The following is a 15,702-nucleotide window of genomic DNA, read 5'->3' as shown; positions in this document are numbered from 1 at the left end:
GTGATTAGAACACAGAGACTTGAGTGTGCTAGAAAAATGTTCTGCCACTTATCTATCCCAAGAGATCTCAAAAAATGTTTTCATGGGCTTTATTTTAAGGTACTTTCTAAGCATGTATTCTTCACGGTGCCCAGAAGAAATTCCAAAAATAACTGCAGGATGGGCCACAAGGGAATTCAATTCTCTGAAGCCAACTATCTACCAAATGAGTAAAACATAATGTCTTGAAACAGAGCTCTGAAGGCATCTCCACTTTCATTGCTCAAAGAAGCAGCATTGATGCACAATGTGGGTTTACCTTTTAATAATCTTTATTTGTTCCATAGATTGCATTTCTTACATGATTCCTATGTGTCAGCTACTAAAGAATGTCTTTGCAGGAGCTAATGTGGGAAGCTGTGTCAGCACTTGTTAAAAGAGCAGAAAGATGGATAAAGGAAGCCATGTGGTAGGTAGGAGTGATGGTGTAAGATGTTCCTTCCTTAGTGTAAGATATTTCCCTTAACTCAACTAAACAGATAAGTCAAACTGTTAAAAATGGAGAGAGAGAATACCAACTATGTGCTTGAGCAGAAGGGTCAAAATGAACAGTCTTCGGGGGCTGCTGAATGGGAGGTGTGGCTCCCAGTGAATGAAGGTTGAGGTAGGAGAAGACATTGATGCCAGTCTATGGAGAACATGGAGGGGTCTGGAGCTGCCAGTAAGAGTACCCTGGGCAGGGGTATCGAGTGAGGGAATGTCACAGGATGATTCCTGTAATAAAGGACAAACAAACAAACAAACAAAAAACACCCTAACAATGACCGTTTTGATAACCATCATTCTCTTTGGCTGGTAATCTTGAAATGTTTTCTTCTAATACTGGAATAGTAAAGCCCCAGCAACGGGCATGTTAAAGGAGCTCTCTAACATCTAATATCCATAGCCATTTTAGCATATTTTTTTGAGACAGGGTGAGGCTAAGGTACCCAGGATGAGTTTGAGTTTGAATTTGTTTCTTTGTTTGTTTGTTTTGAGACAGGGTTTCTCTGGGTAGCCTTGACTGTCCTGGAATTGCTTCGTCGACCAGGCTGGCCTTGAACTCACAGTGATCTGCCTGCTTCTGCCTTCTCAGAACTGGGATTACAGGCATGTGTCACCATACCTGGCTTCAGAAAGCCATTCTTTTTGTTTCTTTTCTTCATTTCTTTGTTGTTTCCGGGACTAGCCCTCTTAACGCAGTCCATGCTACCCTCAGACTCACTGACTATCTTGCCCAGACTATCTTGAAATGATACTTGTTATACCTTTACCTGCCCAAAACTTGTGTCTATGATGCGTTCATAAGAACAGTGGTTTGGAAAAAAAAACTTAGAACACTTGTTTAAATTCTTGGGCTGACTCTGAGGTCCCTGGAGTTGTTAAAGTGAGATTATACAGTCTCAATCCCTAGGATAAACGCCCCAATCATAGAAGCAATTTTGTGTGCAAATAACATTAGCAGAGTCAACAAACCAGCTGTGCATGCCAAGCTAATTTCTTGCTAAATTTTCCTAAAGAATCAAATGTGGGCTTCTCATCATGCTCAGCATGGCTGCTGGTGTCAGTGTCTTGTTGCCATGCTGCTCTTCTGCCACAAGCCCTGTTACACTACACTGTTTGAGCCCAAAGATGTGAATATAGGGAGCACTGGTTCCTACATCTATGAGGCTCCTCAGGTCATTGGCCCCACTGAGGTCCCTGTGGTGCAAAGTGAGGAGCGGAAGGCCAGTGGACACCCCCATTGGCCGGGTCCTGGCAAAGCCTCTAGTGTCACTACATTCATTGGGGGAACCCAATATGTGTCCTTGATGCAACAAGAGAGTGTACTTTGCTGAGAAGGTGACCTCCCTGACAAGGACAGCCTGCCCTGTGAGTGCTGCTCCAAGACACCAACCCTGACCCCAGGTGGGCATGCTGAGCACTATGGCCAGCTCTGCTGCCACAAGCCTTGCTATTAGATACTCTTTGGACCCAAGGGAATGAACACTGGTGCTGAGGGCAGCTATATCTGTGACAAGGACCCGGAAGGCACAGTTGCTGTAGACACATGATGAAGTTTAAAACAAACATTTAACCGTAAGATGATGCTCATAGCACCATTTTTTAATACTGGTGATCCCCAAGATCAACATTATCTACCTAGTGAATCCCATGCCATTCAGGACACCATAGTGAGACCCTGTCTCCAAAAACAAGTATACCAATATTAATAAATGAGAACTAAACAAATGAATATGGGAGCATAAAGGATTGTGACATTAAAAAATAGTGTAATCCAGGAGTGGGGAAATCCAATAGTGAAAAACAGCCATGGGTTGTGAGCTAAAGATACACACACACACACACACTCACACACACACAGCATAGCAGACTTATATAGAAAGACCGACAGAGAGACACACACAGAGACAGCACTCCTCCATGGCCTCTGCATCACCTCCTGCCTGGAATCCCAGCTCTGACTTTCCTGTATGATAGACTACAAGCTGTATGATGAAATAAATCCTTTCCTTCCCAAGTTGCTTTTGGTCATGACGTCTTATCACAGCAACAGAAACCCATTCATTAAAGAATTAGAGGGAAAAAACACAGAAACAGATGTAATGAGGCATTAATGACTTAGAAAGGCACAGAGTGGTGCCACTGGAAGTGTAATGAGGCATTAATGACTTAGAAAGGCACAGAGTGGTGCCACTGGAAGCATCATGAAAAAGAAAGGAGTGGAGAGAGAGAGAGAGAGAGAGAGAGAGAGAGAGAGAGAGAGAGAGAGAGAGAGAGAGAGAGAGACATGTTGGTTTAATTGGAGTGGCCATAACTCCAAAGCCTCTGTTTTGCTTACCATCCCATATCTGTGACCAAAATTACTGAAAAAAAGATTAAAGGAAGGAATTATTTAGTTTTTCTCAGTATCAGAGATTTGAGTTCATATTACTTGGCGGTGTTGGTTTGGGTTGAAAACCGATGGCAGATGCTACTGATTTTTATAATGGATACAATACATAGAGGGGGGCAGGGATGAGGTAAAAATTTGAAGGCACACCCTCTGGTGTCTATTTCCTGCTGCTACATAACATCTTAAGAGTCCAAATCTGACCATAATAGCACAGGCATCTTGGAATTTAACACATAAGCTGTCTGCATGGAGCAGTCACACTCAAAACTAGAACACCATTACACAAGGTCATTTACCATGCCATTCCACTAAAACGTTCTCTGGTGTCATCAACTCAAAAGAGACAGCAGAATGGTGGTTACTAGGGGCTAGAACAGGAAGAGGAGAAGGCATTCAATGAGGACAGCATTTCAGTTGGTAAAAATGGACAGTGATAATAGTTTCACATCATTGTGAATGTACTGATAGCTATGGACACTTAGAAATGTCAGTGGTAAATTTTGATATGTATCTCCTTACATGTTCTTTACAGCTTGTTGCTGCCTTCACAGGCACCTGTGAGCTCTTAACACAATACTGGTCTGTTTTGCAGTTCTGAGAATTCTATTGTGTCATCAAACTACCCATTCCTGACCTCACCTACCAAGCTCTCACCCATTAATGTATGAGAACCATGACATCATTTGGGGACTGATCATGGAACTATCTTTGCTTCCTCTTGTCATATACTTTCTGTTTCAACATTTGTAAAGTAGGGTGTGTTTGCTAGTGTAGTGCTAAAGTCCATGGTCAAGACCCAGGCCACTGATTCAGAACTATCAGTCATCCATTTCTTTGTTACCCCATTTATCTTTCTGGATCTGGGTCTCGGTTACCTCACTCAGGATGATCATTTCTAGTTCCATCCATTTCCTGAAAACATCATGATGTCCTTGTTTTTAATAGCTGAGTAGTATTCCATAGTGTAAATGTACCACAGTTTCTTTATTCATTCTTCTGTTGAGGGACATCTAGGTTGTTTCCAGATTCTGGCTATTACAAACAAGGCTGCTATGAACATTGTTGAGCAAGCAACCTTGTGGTATGGTGGAGCACCCTTTGGGTAATTACCTAAGATGGTATAGCTGAATCTTAAGGTAGATCAATTTCCATTTTTCTTTTTTTATGATGTATTTGTTTATTATGTATACAGTGTTCTGTCTTCATAACAGAAGAGAGAACCAGGTCTCATTATAGATGGTTGTGAACCACCATGTTGTGGACAGGAATAGAACTAAGGACCTCTGGAAGAACATCCACTGCTCTGAACCTCTGAGCCATCTCTCCAGCCCAATTCCCATTTTTCTAAGAAACCATCACATTTATTTCCATAGTAGCTGTACAAGTTTGCATGCCCACCAGCAGTAGATGAGTATTCCCCTTATTCCACATCCTTGCCAGCATGAGGTGTCACTTGTGTCATTTATTACCCTTTGGTTATATGCCCAAGAGTGCTATAGCTCAGCTTGTGGTAGATTGATTTTCAGCTTTTTGGAATACCTCCAAACTTACTTCCATAGTGGCCATACCAATTTGACCCTCACCAGTAATAGATAAGTGCTCCCCTTTCCTGCATTCTGAAAAGCATGTGCTATCATTTGCTCTACTGATCTTGGCCATTCTAACAGGTGTAAAATGGAGTCTCAAAGTAGTTTTAACTTGCATTTCCCTGATGGCTAAGGATGTTGATCATTTCTTTAAGTGCTTCTCACCCATTTAAGTTTCCTCTTTTGAGAATTCCCTGTTTAGATTTTTACCCCATTTTTAATTGGATTATTTGAGGGATTTTGACATCTACTTTCTTGGTTATTTATACATTTTGGATATTAATCCTCTATCAGATGTGGAGTTGGTAAAAAATAATAAAAACTTTTTTTACTTCATGAGGTCCAATTTATTATTTGTTGATTTTAATGCCTGTGCTAACAGTGGTTTGTTTTTTTTTTTTTTTCTTCAGGAAGTTGTCTCCTGTGCCCCACTTTCTCTTCTGTTAGGTTAAGTGTATGTTTAAGTATTTTGTTGTTGTTGTTGTTGTTCAAGTCTTTGATCCATTTGGAGTCGAGTTTGATACAGGGAGATAAGTATTGACATATTTGGATTCTTTTACATATAGCCATGCAGTTGGACCAGAACCATTTGTCAAAGTTGTATTTTGCCAATGTGTGTTTCTGGATTCTTTATTTTTAAAAAAATGTGTTCATAGATGTGTGAATTTATGTCAGGGTCTTCAGTTCTATTCCATTTATTGACATGTCTGTTTTTGTGCCAATTCTATGCTGTTTTTATTACTATAGCTCTGTAGTACAACTTTAAATCAGGGATAATGAGACATTCAGAAGTTCTCTTATTATTCATGACTGGGTTAGCTAGCCTGGGTTCTTTTTTGCATATGTAGTTGAGAATTGTCCTTTCAAGATCTGTAAAAAAAATGTGTTGGAGTTTTGATGGGGGTTGCATTGAATCTGTAGATCACTTTTGGTAAAATGGCCATTTTTACTATGTTAATCCTACTAATCCATGAGAATGGGAGATCTTTCCATTCTCTGATATCTTCTCCGATTTCCTTCATCAAAGTCTTTTTTTTTTTATCATACAAAATTTTTATCATACAACTCTTTCATTTGCTTGGTTAGAGTTACCACCAAGGTATTTTATTTTATTTGAGGCTATTGTAAAAGGTATTCTTTCTCTGATTTTTTTTTCTGTTTATTTGTCATATGTATATAGAAGGGCTACTAATTCTTTTGAGTTAATCTTGTATCCAGGTATTTTGCTGAAAGTGTTCATCAGCTATAGCAGTTCCCTGGTGGAATTTTTATGGACATGTGTATATGTGTATATATATATACCTTCATCATATCATCTGAAAATAATGATTCTTTGACTTCCAAATTTGTGTTCCCTTGATCTCCTTCAGTTGCTTCATTTCTCTAGCTAAAACTTCAAGTATCATATCTAGTAGGTATGTAGAGAGTAAAGAACTGTGATGGGGTAAAGGTCATTGTGAACACAGATAAGCATTGAAGAAGCCAGAAAAAGTTAAATACTTAGCTTGTCTCTTCAAAGGAAGAAAATATTTAACAGTCCTCCCAAAATTACAGGAGAAAATATAGTTTACAACCTGGTAATCCTTTGCTACACATTGAGCCTTGTTCTTCCAGTATCCCCCAGAATATTGTGCTTGTTTACCCTAGAATTTTTATGCCTCTAAAACCTTCAACATTGCTTCTAGGCCATAAACTCATCTGTGTAAAAGATGTCATTTGTACTTTACAATAGCCTAAGTGACTTCTGTGTTATGATCGGGCCAAATCCTGACTCCAACAGGAAGTATGTTTAACTCAGTCGTTCTCCCTAGACCCTTATCTTGAACATTGTTTGTATATCAATAGAATCCATCTTTATGGAAGAAGCCACATGTACTTTGAACAGAGTTTCAATAGAAACATGTCCTTAAGCTTTGCGGTACTCTCAGGACTGAATTGTTATCAAAAAGCTTCTTGTCAAAATTGTGCTATGCTTAAATACGGCTAAAATATTGAACTAGTTTCAGGAGTATGCGGCAGATGAGCAATTTAGGATTAGGCAGGGCCAGATGTGCCTTGTCAAGGAGGTGGGACACTATTCTAAGTGTAGGAGGCAGCTCTCCCAGAATATGAAAGGGATGGCATGACCTTATTAGTAGGAAGAGAGGCCCCTCATGTCACTGAATTAGAGAATGAGGGGCAAGGTGACAATAATGCTGGCAGGAGCAGTAGCTAACAACTGATGGTTGTTGTGGTTTGAATAAGAATGCCCGCCCCAAAGACTCATATATTTGAATGCTTAGTCATCTGGAGGTGGCACTATTTGAAAGGATTAAGAGGGATGGCTCTACTGAAGGAAATGTGTTACAGGGGATAAGCATTGATATATCTAAAGTCCATGCCAGACCCTGTCTCTTTCCCTCCCCCATCTCCCTCCCCCTCATTCCTTCTCTCTCTCTCTCTCTCTCTCTCTCTCTCTCTCTCTCTCTCTCTCTCTCTCTCCCTCTCTCTCCCCCATGTGGATCAGTACATAAAGCTCTCATCTCTCAGCTCCAGGGCCATGCCTGCCTGCATGCCACCATGCTCCTCACCACAATGTACTGGCCTAAGCCTCTGAAACTATAAGCAAGCTCCCAGTTAAATGCTTTCCTTCCGAAGCATGGCCCTGGTGTCTCTTCACAGCAATAGAATACTGATTAATACAGTCATGTTTGTCAAGGACAAACCTGAGGGTGAGTGGACAAGGGGGTAGAGACATGGACTCTAACTTTTGCCTACTACCGACCACAATTGGCCTGAAACTTTTATGTGACTCTGGGCATAAAGGCACATAAGTCTAACTTTTACTGATGGTAAAATCATAAAGAAATTTATTAGGAAACAACTTTTGGCATACTCTAGAGAACAGGGCTATGGATTTGCTGGCTACAGAAAGGAGTTGACACAAGAATGAGGAAAAGCCTTATCAGGAATGAGCCTTATAAGGAGTGAGCCTTATCAAGAAAAGCCATAAGATCATGACTTTGTCATCAAGTGGGAGAGCATTTAAAAAGGATGTTACCTTATATCAGAGCCACAGTGAATGGGCCCCTAAAGGGAAGGGAGGCTTCCCTTCAAACCATGGAAAGAAGACTCCTTACAAGAGATAGCTTAAAGTAAACATAAAGGAAGCCATCATGAATAACTAACAGGGTGGTGGTGGTGCTTCAGAGAAATCCCCTCAACAAGGGAAACTGTATGACTTTTATACCCATTCAGAGGGTAGCAGGGGGTTCTGTACCACATGCTTTAGTTCAATATGGTATCACCCGTGTGGCAAGGAGCATGGTAAGACCAAGTAGGAGCATAAATTAGGAGCTGTAAAACTCTCTCTCTCTCTCTCTCTCTCTCTCTCTCTCTCTCTCTCTGTGTGTGTGTGTGTGTGTGTGTGTGTGTGTGTGTGTGTGTGTGTGTGTGTAGGGGGGTTCTCTGCAAATGCCATGACCAGCAAACTGTCAATCCAATTGAGACAAAAAGGAAGTCTGGTTCAACATTACTCAGTAGCCACACTGCTGGTTCTAACTTTGAGTTTATTTTAGGCATCGTTAAGTACAGTGCAATTTGGGAAAAAACACCTTGGTGTAACACATTCCTGTATGCACCGTGAAGCTTAGGGCATAATTAACCGAAAATCTTTTCAAAGTCCAAGTCACTTCTTTCACAAAGATTGGATCTTTAGAGATTGCATGTGTTAACTTAAGGGTCTGGGGAGGATCCAGCATGGCTGTGGTCATACACATAGCAGAGGGGTCACCTAGGCTATTAATGAGCTCCAGTGCTATTTGTAAGAGTCTGGGTGAGCCAGATGTGGCCTGGCCTCACGGATGCAACAGAGGCCACCAGACTATTAACCACACCCATTCCTAGGCCTCTGGGCAGAAAACAGGTTATAAATCTCTTGCTTTGAAGAGACAACCCTGCCTGCTTAACATTCCTGGTTTGCCTGGTGCTTCTCTGTGAGCACAAGCGCCTCTATGCCCCCAACAGGAAACAGGAAACACAGCTGGCTTCTTCTTAACTCTTGGTTATGGAGAGTAGGAGGTGGAGGGCATGGGTTGATTTCTTCAGGGTGTGAGGTCTGGCCAGCTTACAGTGGCCAGCATCTTATGGGGGCAGGCCCGTGATCTAACAGCATGCAGATAATTTTGCCATCTATTAAAGATGAAAGCAAATTCACATAACAATGAAATGGAAATGCTTGTTTATTTTTTACATACAGAATTTAATCTTGATCTGCAGGACTTAGAACATTTTCAACATTTCTCAGAGTTGACTGACATTTTGATTTCATAATCAATGCTGAGAATTCAGGCTTATGTAAATACGTAGTATAAAATGGCCCAATAGAAGTATGCTTCAGACCCATTTCAGGAATTGTTGAAAACTGTCCTAATCCCAAGTCAAAATGCATTATCCATTTAAAGAGTTTTACCCACGTCAGCAATTGAGTCATTTTTTTTTTTTTTAAAAACCAAGCACTTTAACACAATATAATCCAAAGACATTTGGTACTTTAATGCTGAGTAATGATGGTAGAAGAAGGGAATATCTTTGTTTCACATATATTTCATTATATTTCCAACTCATAATGGAAAGTAACACACTATAGTTGGTAGCATAATAACATATGCTAGTGATGAGTATTCCAAAAGTGTTTCACATAGTTCTGATGGTGCATCGCAGCATGGATCGATGGCGTGTACAATATTACAGACTGTATGTTCAGAACCAAGGCTGCAGTGATGTCTCATGGTACAACTGGGGCAATGGCTGCCAGAAATACCTTGGATATATTCTACATTTGACTTTGATTTAAGTTTTGTTGTTTTTTTGTTTTTTTTTTGTTTTTTTTTTTTTGGTTTTTCGAGACAAGGTTTCTCTGTGTAGCCTTGGCCATCCTGGACTCACTTTGTAGACCAGGTTGGCCTTGAACTCACAGCAATCCACCTGCCTCTGCCTCCCTAGTGCTGGGATTAAAGGCGTGTGCCACCACGCCCGGCTTAAGTTTTGTTGTTGAATAATCAAATTCTTCTTTTGTTGCCAAAATTTCTGCATCCCCCACACAGGTAAATGTGGACTCGGGATCTAATTGCAGTGATGGGTAGAGAGACTTGTAAAGGTCTCTCATAGATAGATGGAGTGGGAGGAACTGGCTGGGCTTGGGGCTGGTGGGGCTGGTGGAGAGAAGCAGCTATGAAGGATGCCTCCACACCTCTAGCCCAAGCAACAAGAAGGAAGCTGCTGCCTCGAAGGCAGCACTGGGGGAGGGGGAGTCGTGCAGAAGGTGTGGGCTGACGACTGTGTTTGGGTTAAACATATGGGGCTCAAACCATTACTCCCTTTAAAAAGTTCTTTTCCTTACTCGTTGAGGCTTTCACACACATATAAAGTGTATTGTCATCGTAGCCACTCCAAATAAACCCTCTATTCCCCTAGATACACCCTGATATATCATCCCCCCAAATTTATTCCTCTTCTTCTTTCTTTTAAAAACCTTCATTGTTTCTAATTAATGGTGTCCATCTGCACATGGTATGCATTAGACTGTCCACCGGAGCATGGATACTGACTCCTCTCCAGCCACCATCACCAGCAGGTCCTCAGCTAGGGGTAAGGCCTAGTGAGACCCTCCCCTACACATGCTGGAATTTCTACTGGCTTCATCCTGTGCAGGTTGAGTTCACGAGTGTGAGAGACGCATCGTGACTGAAGATGGCATTTCGTGCATGAATCGCCATCCTCTAGCTCTTACCTTTGTCCACCTGCATAGCCCCTCCACATGGTTCCTTGATGTCTACCTGTTATTATGTGATGATGATGACAATAATTAGAAGGCCTAACAGGTTTCATTTGATTGGAGAAAGTTCTCTGCTTCTATCTGGTTGCAGTGACTCTTATGAGCTGGTATTCATCGGGTAAAAACGGTCTGTCTTTACTCACCTATATACCTACGTGGACATACGACCTTCTTTGGACATTTTCACCAATATACACCAATATTGACAGTGTGAAAAGAAAAATAAAGAGGGAAGGGCACTGAGGGAAGACAGTCTCAAATTGAAGCCAGCCTGAGCTACACGATGACAGAACCTTTTCTGAAATAATCCCAACAAAGTAATAAACTGAAGAGAGTCAGGGTGTACCATGAGCATGCGGAGCATTAAGACCCACCAGGCTGTGTCTGAGAAATATTGGCCTCATCTGGAGGCTTCTAAACTCCTTTCTGTAGCTGCCCCTCCACTTCAGGAGATAGGGGAGGGCTTTTGTGACCCCTGCTTCTATCACTGGGTCCTCTCAGAAGTCATGTCCACTGCCCTGGTGCTTCCCGAATGCAACACAGTTTGAGGGTGGTCAGTTGGCTCAAAAAGTCTGGAGCTTAGGAGAGGACTGACTGGATGGGAAGACCTGGAGTGCAGCAACATGTGACTGCCACAGGGAGGCACCAAGCTCAGACCCCTGGCTCTGAGTCAAGGATGCATCACTTATTCCTTGTGTGACTCTAGTCACTAGTATCATAGAACACCGGGAGGGTGGACACGACTGAGGTCACACTGACAGAGAACGTGGCTGCTTGATCTCCCTAGGGCTCAGTCACCACAATTCCCTTTCCTTTCCTTTGAACAAGGGCAATGCTGTCCATCAAACCAGGGTCTCTCTGCTAACCAGGACGTCCACCACACAGTTACTTCCCAGCAATGGGTCCATTACCTTGTGTGAATCTGTGTTAAAGCTACCTGGGTGGCAGAGTGCCTGCCTAGCTTGTGTGACATCCAGGGTTCCATTACAAGGACAGAAGTTACATTGTTTGTAAGAATGGGAATGAGAAAGATATCCCAGGATAATACTCAGTTTTGCTGTCTTTATTCAGTCAAGGAAAACACTAGTTTTTCAGAAGTATGAGGATTTATTTATGAGTTAGTTACTCCCAGGAGAAATCAAGAAGACTTGGGCTGTGGACACAGCTCAGTTGGTAGAGTCCTACCTACTCTGAAGCAGGCTCTGGTTCCTTCCCAGCCATAGCAAGCCCAGTGTGCTGATGTGTACCTGGTATCCAGAGAGTGGACACTGGAAGCAGGAGGTCATCCTTGACTACATAGCAAGTTTGATGCCAGCCTGTGGTGTGTAAGACCATGTAACAAAACACAGCAAGAAAGGACCCTGTGCCTGCTCAGGGAGTTATGAAGCATGCCCCGCGTGTTTGTTCAGTGTCATCAAGAAGGTTGCACCACACCTGCTTCCCTGCACTGAGGCCTGGTGAGGAACAGGTCACACTGGTCCTTTCAGGTAAATGTCTGGCATAATGGATCGCCCTTCCTCATTGTCGCCAGAGTTGAGGCTTGTGTGAATAAGAATTCCTGGAAAGAAGCTGTGTCCACTGAAGCTGCCTGACCCAGTAAAGCTTCAAGAACTGCAGAGTTTGGACGATAGTAAGGTCAGTTCCTAATGAAAACTATCCTTGTGCTATGTTTAGTCCCCTGAAGAGACATTCTTGTCCACCTCTCTATTGGACCTAGGATCCCCATAAATCTTTGAAATGTATTAAAAGTATCATCTTCCTCTCTACAAAGGGGCTGAGAACGCAACACAAAGAAGCTGAGGTCTGTGCTTGCTGTTCCCCCACACTTAACATGCCCCTCTGATGTTTTTATTGACATTTTAAATTTTAATTTATTCATATTGCATCTCAATGGTTAGCCCTTCCCTTCTATCCTCCTATTCCTCCCTCCCTTCCGCTTCCCCCCTTCTCTTCTCCCCTATGTCTGTGATTGAGGGAGACCTCCTCCCCCTATATATGCTCTTAGATTATCGAGTCTCTTCTTGGTAACTTGCTATCCTTCCTATGAGTGCCGCCAGTCCTCCCCATCCAGGGGATGTGGTCAGAAAAGGGGGCACCAATTGAAGAATTTCAGAAAAATATAAATAACCAGATGAAGGAAATCATTAAAACAGTTCAAGACCTGAATTCATTGACATATTTTAACTTGCGTTCCTGCTCAACTTTCTTTGTTCTGTCACTATAACAATTTCATGAAACCGCTTCTACATAGGCTATGGAGCAACCCAACTCCTGGACCACGGTCTCTTCTGTTTGGCTGCAGAACAAACACTCATGCTCCCTCTGAGGTGAGAGCTGTGATTTAGAGTTGAGGCTTGAGCCCGATATGCACACACTCTCCTGTCATGATTCGCAGTACTCCTGGATGACAGGCCTTCCACATCCTGTCCTTTCCTCTCATGGACGATCCACTCAGGTGGGAAGTTTGTACCCCTAAACTATCTGGGCACAGGGATAAACATTCCCTGCTCAGTGGCTGAGAGGTCCCCTGATTCCATGCCCACCCCATATGCCGCTATAGCTGCCTTCTCTCATATGAAACTAAAAGGCAAACAGCAAATTCACCCAGACACTGGAGCCCCACATCTGGAAGCCTCAGTGTGACTCCTTTACCTCTTTGGTTTGCATTTCCCTGTGGACTCTGGGGCCCACACAAAGATAACCAGGAAACCCAAAGAGCACAGACTTGTCTTCACCTGCTCTCTGTGGACCCAAACTGACCTGCAGCCTCCTGAGACCTGTCCTAGGTGCTCAGGATACCCCTTGTGATGTCATCCCTGCGGCCCTTACGTTCGCCCCAGGAAAATGGTCACTGATGATGGCTGCTGCATGCTGTCTGGATTCCATAGAGACTGCCCTCTCTGAGCTGGACAGTGAGGGCTGCGACCCCCTATGCCACCACTCCTGAGGAGAAAATCACTGCAGCCTCCCTGAGATTAAGTCTGCAGCACAGGCAGCTCCTTTTCTCTGAAGCCTTCCTTCCCAGGGAGACACTGCCCTGGCCTGCAGACCCAGCCAGCTCTGATGATATTACATCTCAATTGTTCTCCTGTCCCTTGTATCCTCCCATTCCTCCCTCCCTCCCACTTTCACCCTATTTCCCTCCCCTATGACTGTGACTGAGGCGGACCTTTTCCCCCTGTATACAATCCTAGGGTATCAAGTCTCTTCTTGGTAGCCTGCTATCCTTCCTCTGAGTGCCACCGGGCCTCCCCATCAAGGGGACATGGTCAAATAGTTTGTGTGAAAGTCAGGTCATTGAAACAGAAACTAAGCCGAGAAATAATGAGAGAAACCAATGTCATGAATCAAATGGATCTAACATATCTACAGAACTTTTCACCCAAACACAAAGGATTATACCTTCTTCTCAGCACCCCATTGAACCTTCTCCAAAATTGACCACATAGTAGGTCACCAAGCAAGCCTCAACAGATTCAAGAAGATTGAAATAATACCATGTGTCAGATCACCATGGTCTAAGGCTGGACTTGAACAACAACAGAAATAACAAAAGGGCTACACACATATGGAAACTAAATAAGTTTCTACTTAATGACACCTGGGTCAAGGAGGAAATAAAGAAATAGAAGACTTCCTACAATTCAATGAAAATGAAGAAACAGCATACTCAAATTTGTGGGACCCACTGAAGGCAGTGTTAAGAGGAAAATTCATAGCACTAAGTGCCTTTAAAAAAGAAAGTGGAACCATGCCACACAAGCAACTTAACGACACAGCTGGAAGCCCTAGGGGGGAAAAAAACAAGCAGAAGCTTGCTCCTCTTGATGTCTGAAGCCAAGCTGCCTTTCCAGGGCTGAGCAAAGGAAGGGTCCTCTGATAGTCAGACTGCAGGGCCTGTTTCACTGGCAAAACACCTGTGAGATACCCAGAGCGACCCAGAGGGAGAATGAGAGAGCGAAGGGTTCAAGAGAGCTTCAGAAAGAGAGCAGGAGGGGCTTGAGAAGAAGGAAGGAGGAAGAGAGCTGGGAGGGAGGTCAGTTGGAGCAACAGGGGAAAGAGTGGTGAGGGGAGAAGAGGAGGGAGCCTCCCTAGCTAGGACAGGCGAAGGAAAAGAGATGGGAAACAGAGAGAGAAGCTCTTAGCACAGGCCTGGTGTGCATTAGGGTCTGGACCAGGATCCCTCCTTGGCCAGCCTGAATGGCGCTTTCTGAGAGAAATGCTATTTTAAATCAGAAGGTCCATCTCTTCAGTGTCCGAGTCACGGTTGGACCGTCTCTGTGTGACATTCCTCTTTATCTACCTGGGGATCGAAATTGACTTGGAGAAGGGGTAATAAAGTTTCTTGTAGTTACTATTAGCCACCCATGATGTCCCTGGTCTCAAATGTGTGTTCAAGCTCGCAGGTGACTTGTTTCCTCGGCCTTGTCAGCCAGCCAGCCCATCTGCCATTCTGCAGTGTGAGACAGCACCACTGAGGAGTTACTGTTTGCAGTGAAGACAACATTTCCCAATAGAACAGTCAGAGAAACTCTTTTGGGATTCCTGACAAGGAATCAGGATATGACTTAGAACCACACACACGCGCGCGCGCGCACGCACACACACACATACACACACACGCGCACGCGTGCGCGCACACACAGAGAGAGAGAGAGAGAGAGAGAAACACAAAAGCCTATGATTCCTGTGTCACCATGCAAGTATTAGACTGCTTTCCTCAAGTGCAAGGCACAGCAGGAGATGCTAGAGAGAGAAGGCATAGGGGGCTGTCCTGTTTGCTGGAGGACAGCTGGTCCTGGGTGGTAGACCTCTGTGAAATGGGAAATTGTGAATGAGCATAAGTTTCCACTCGTCTTTCCAATATAATTTCTCTATATTGACCCAGGGTGTCCGTGCTGTGCTAGTGTGTGTGTGTGCTGACCTCTGTGGGGCTGTTTTGTTGGTTTTGTCCAGAAAGGACAAGTAGAGACCCTCGTGTGGCTGAACCTCTCAGGGTACAAACAGCAAAAAGGGTTGCTGTGTTTTAAGGAGAACAATTTCAGCAGCTCTTTGTCCAAATGGCAGTGTCTCTTACCTGGATGATCTTGGCATCTAAAGGAACATCTTGGCAATAGTTTTGTTTTTGTTTTTGTTTTGTTTTACAGAAACACTGGCTTCATTCTTTGAGTTACTGTGAAAACTGTACACTGGAGTGAACTAGATCGCCAAGACAATGGCAGCGGTCCATAATCTTTACCCAGAGTTTGAGACCCAAGATATTTGTTCAGGTCTAGGATGGGCATCCCATTGTGTATTGTGAGGAATAGCTGCCTTCTCAAGTGACAGTCCTTTGCTAAAACAGAGTCTGTGTCCAACATTACCAGATGGTGAGAAATTAAAGCTGG

General features: G+C 43.4%; 1 protein-coding gene and 1 pseudogene across 1 annotated transcript in view; both read left to right on the top strand.

Annotated features, from left to right (window-relative positions):
* The window catches only part of Shroom2 (shroom family member 2), a 1,329,704-nt gene that overhangs the window by 213,220 nt on the left and 1,100,782 nt on the right, over positions 1-15,702 (top strand). The gene's annotated exons all lie outside the window — the stretch shown is intronic.
* On the top strand, positions 1,819-2,072 carry LOC127184801 (cysteine-rich protein 2-like; annotated as a pseudogene).

This window comes from Acomys russatus, chromosome X (genome assembly GCF_903995435.1).
Source record: "Acomys russatus chromosome X, mAcoRus1.1, whole genome shotgun sequence".
NCBI lineage: Eukaryota > Metazoa > Chordata > Mammalia > Rodentia > Muridae > Acomys > Acomys russatus.
This window is presented reverse-complemented; position numbering and strand designations above follow the sequence as displayed.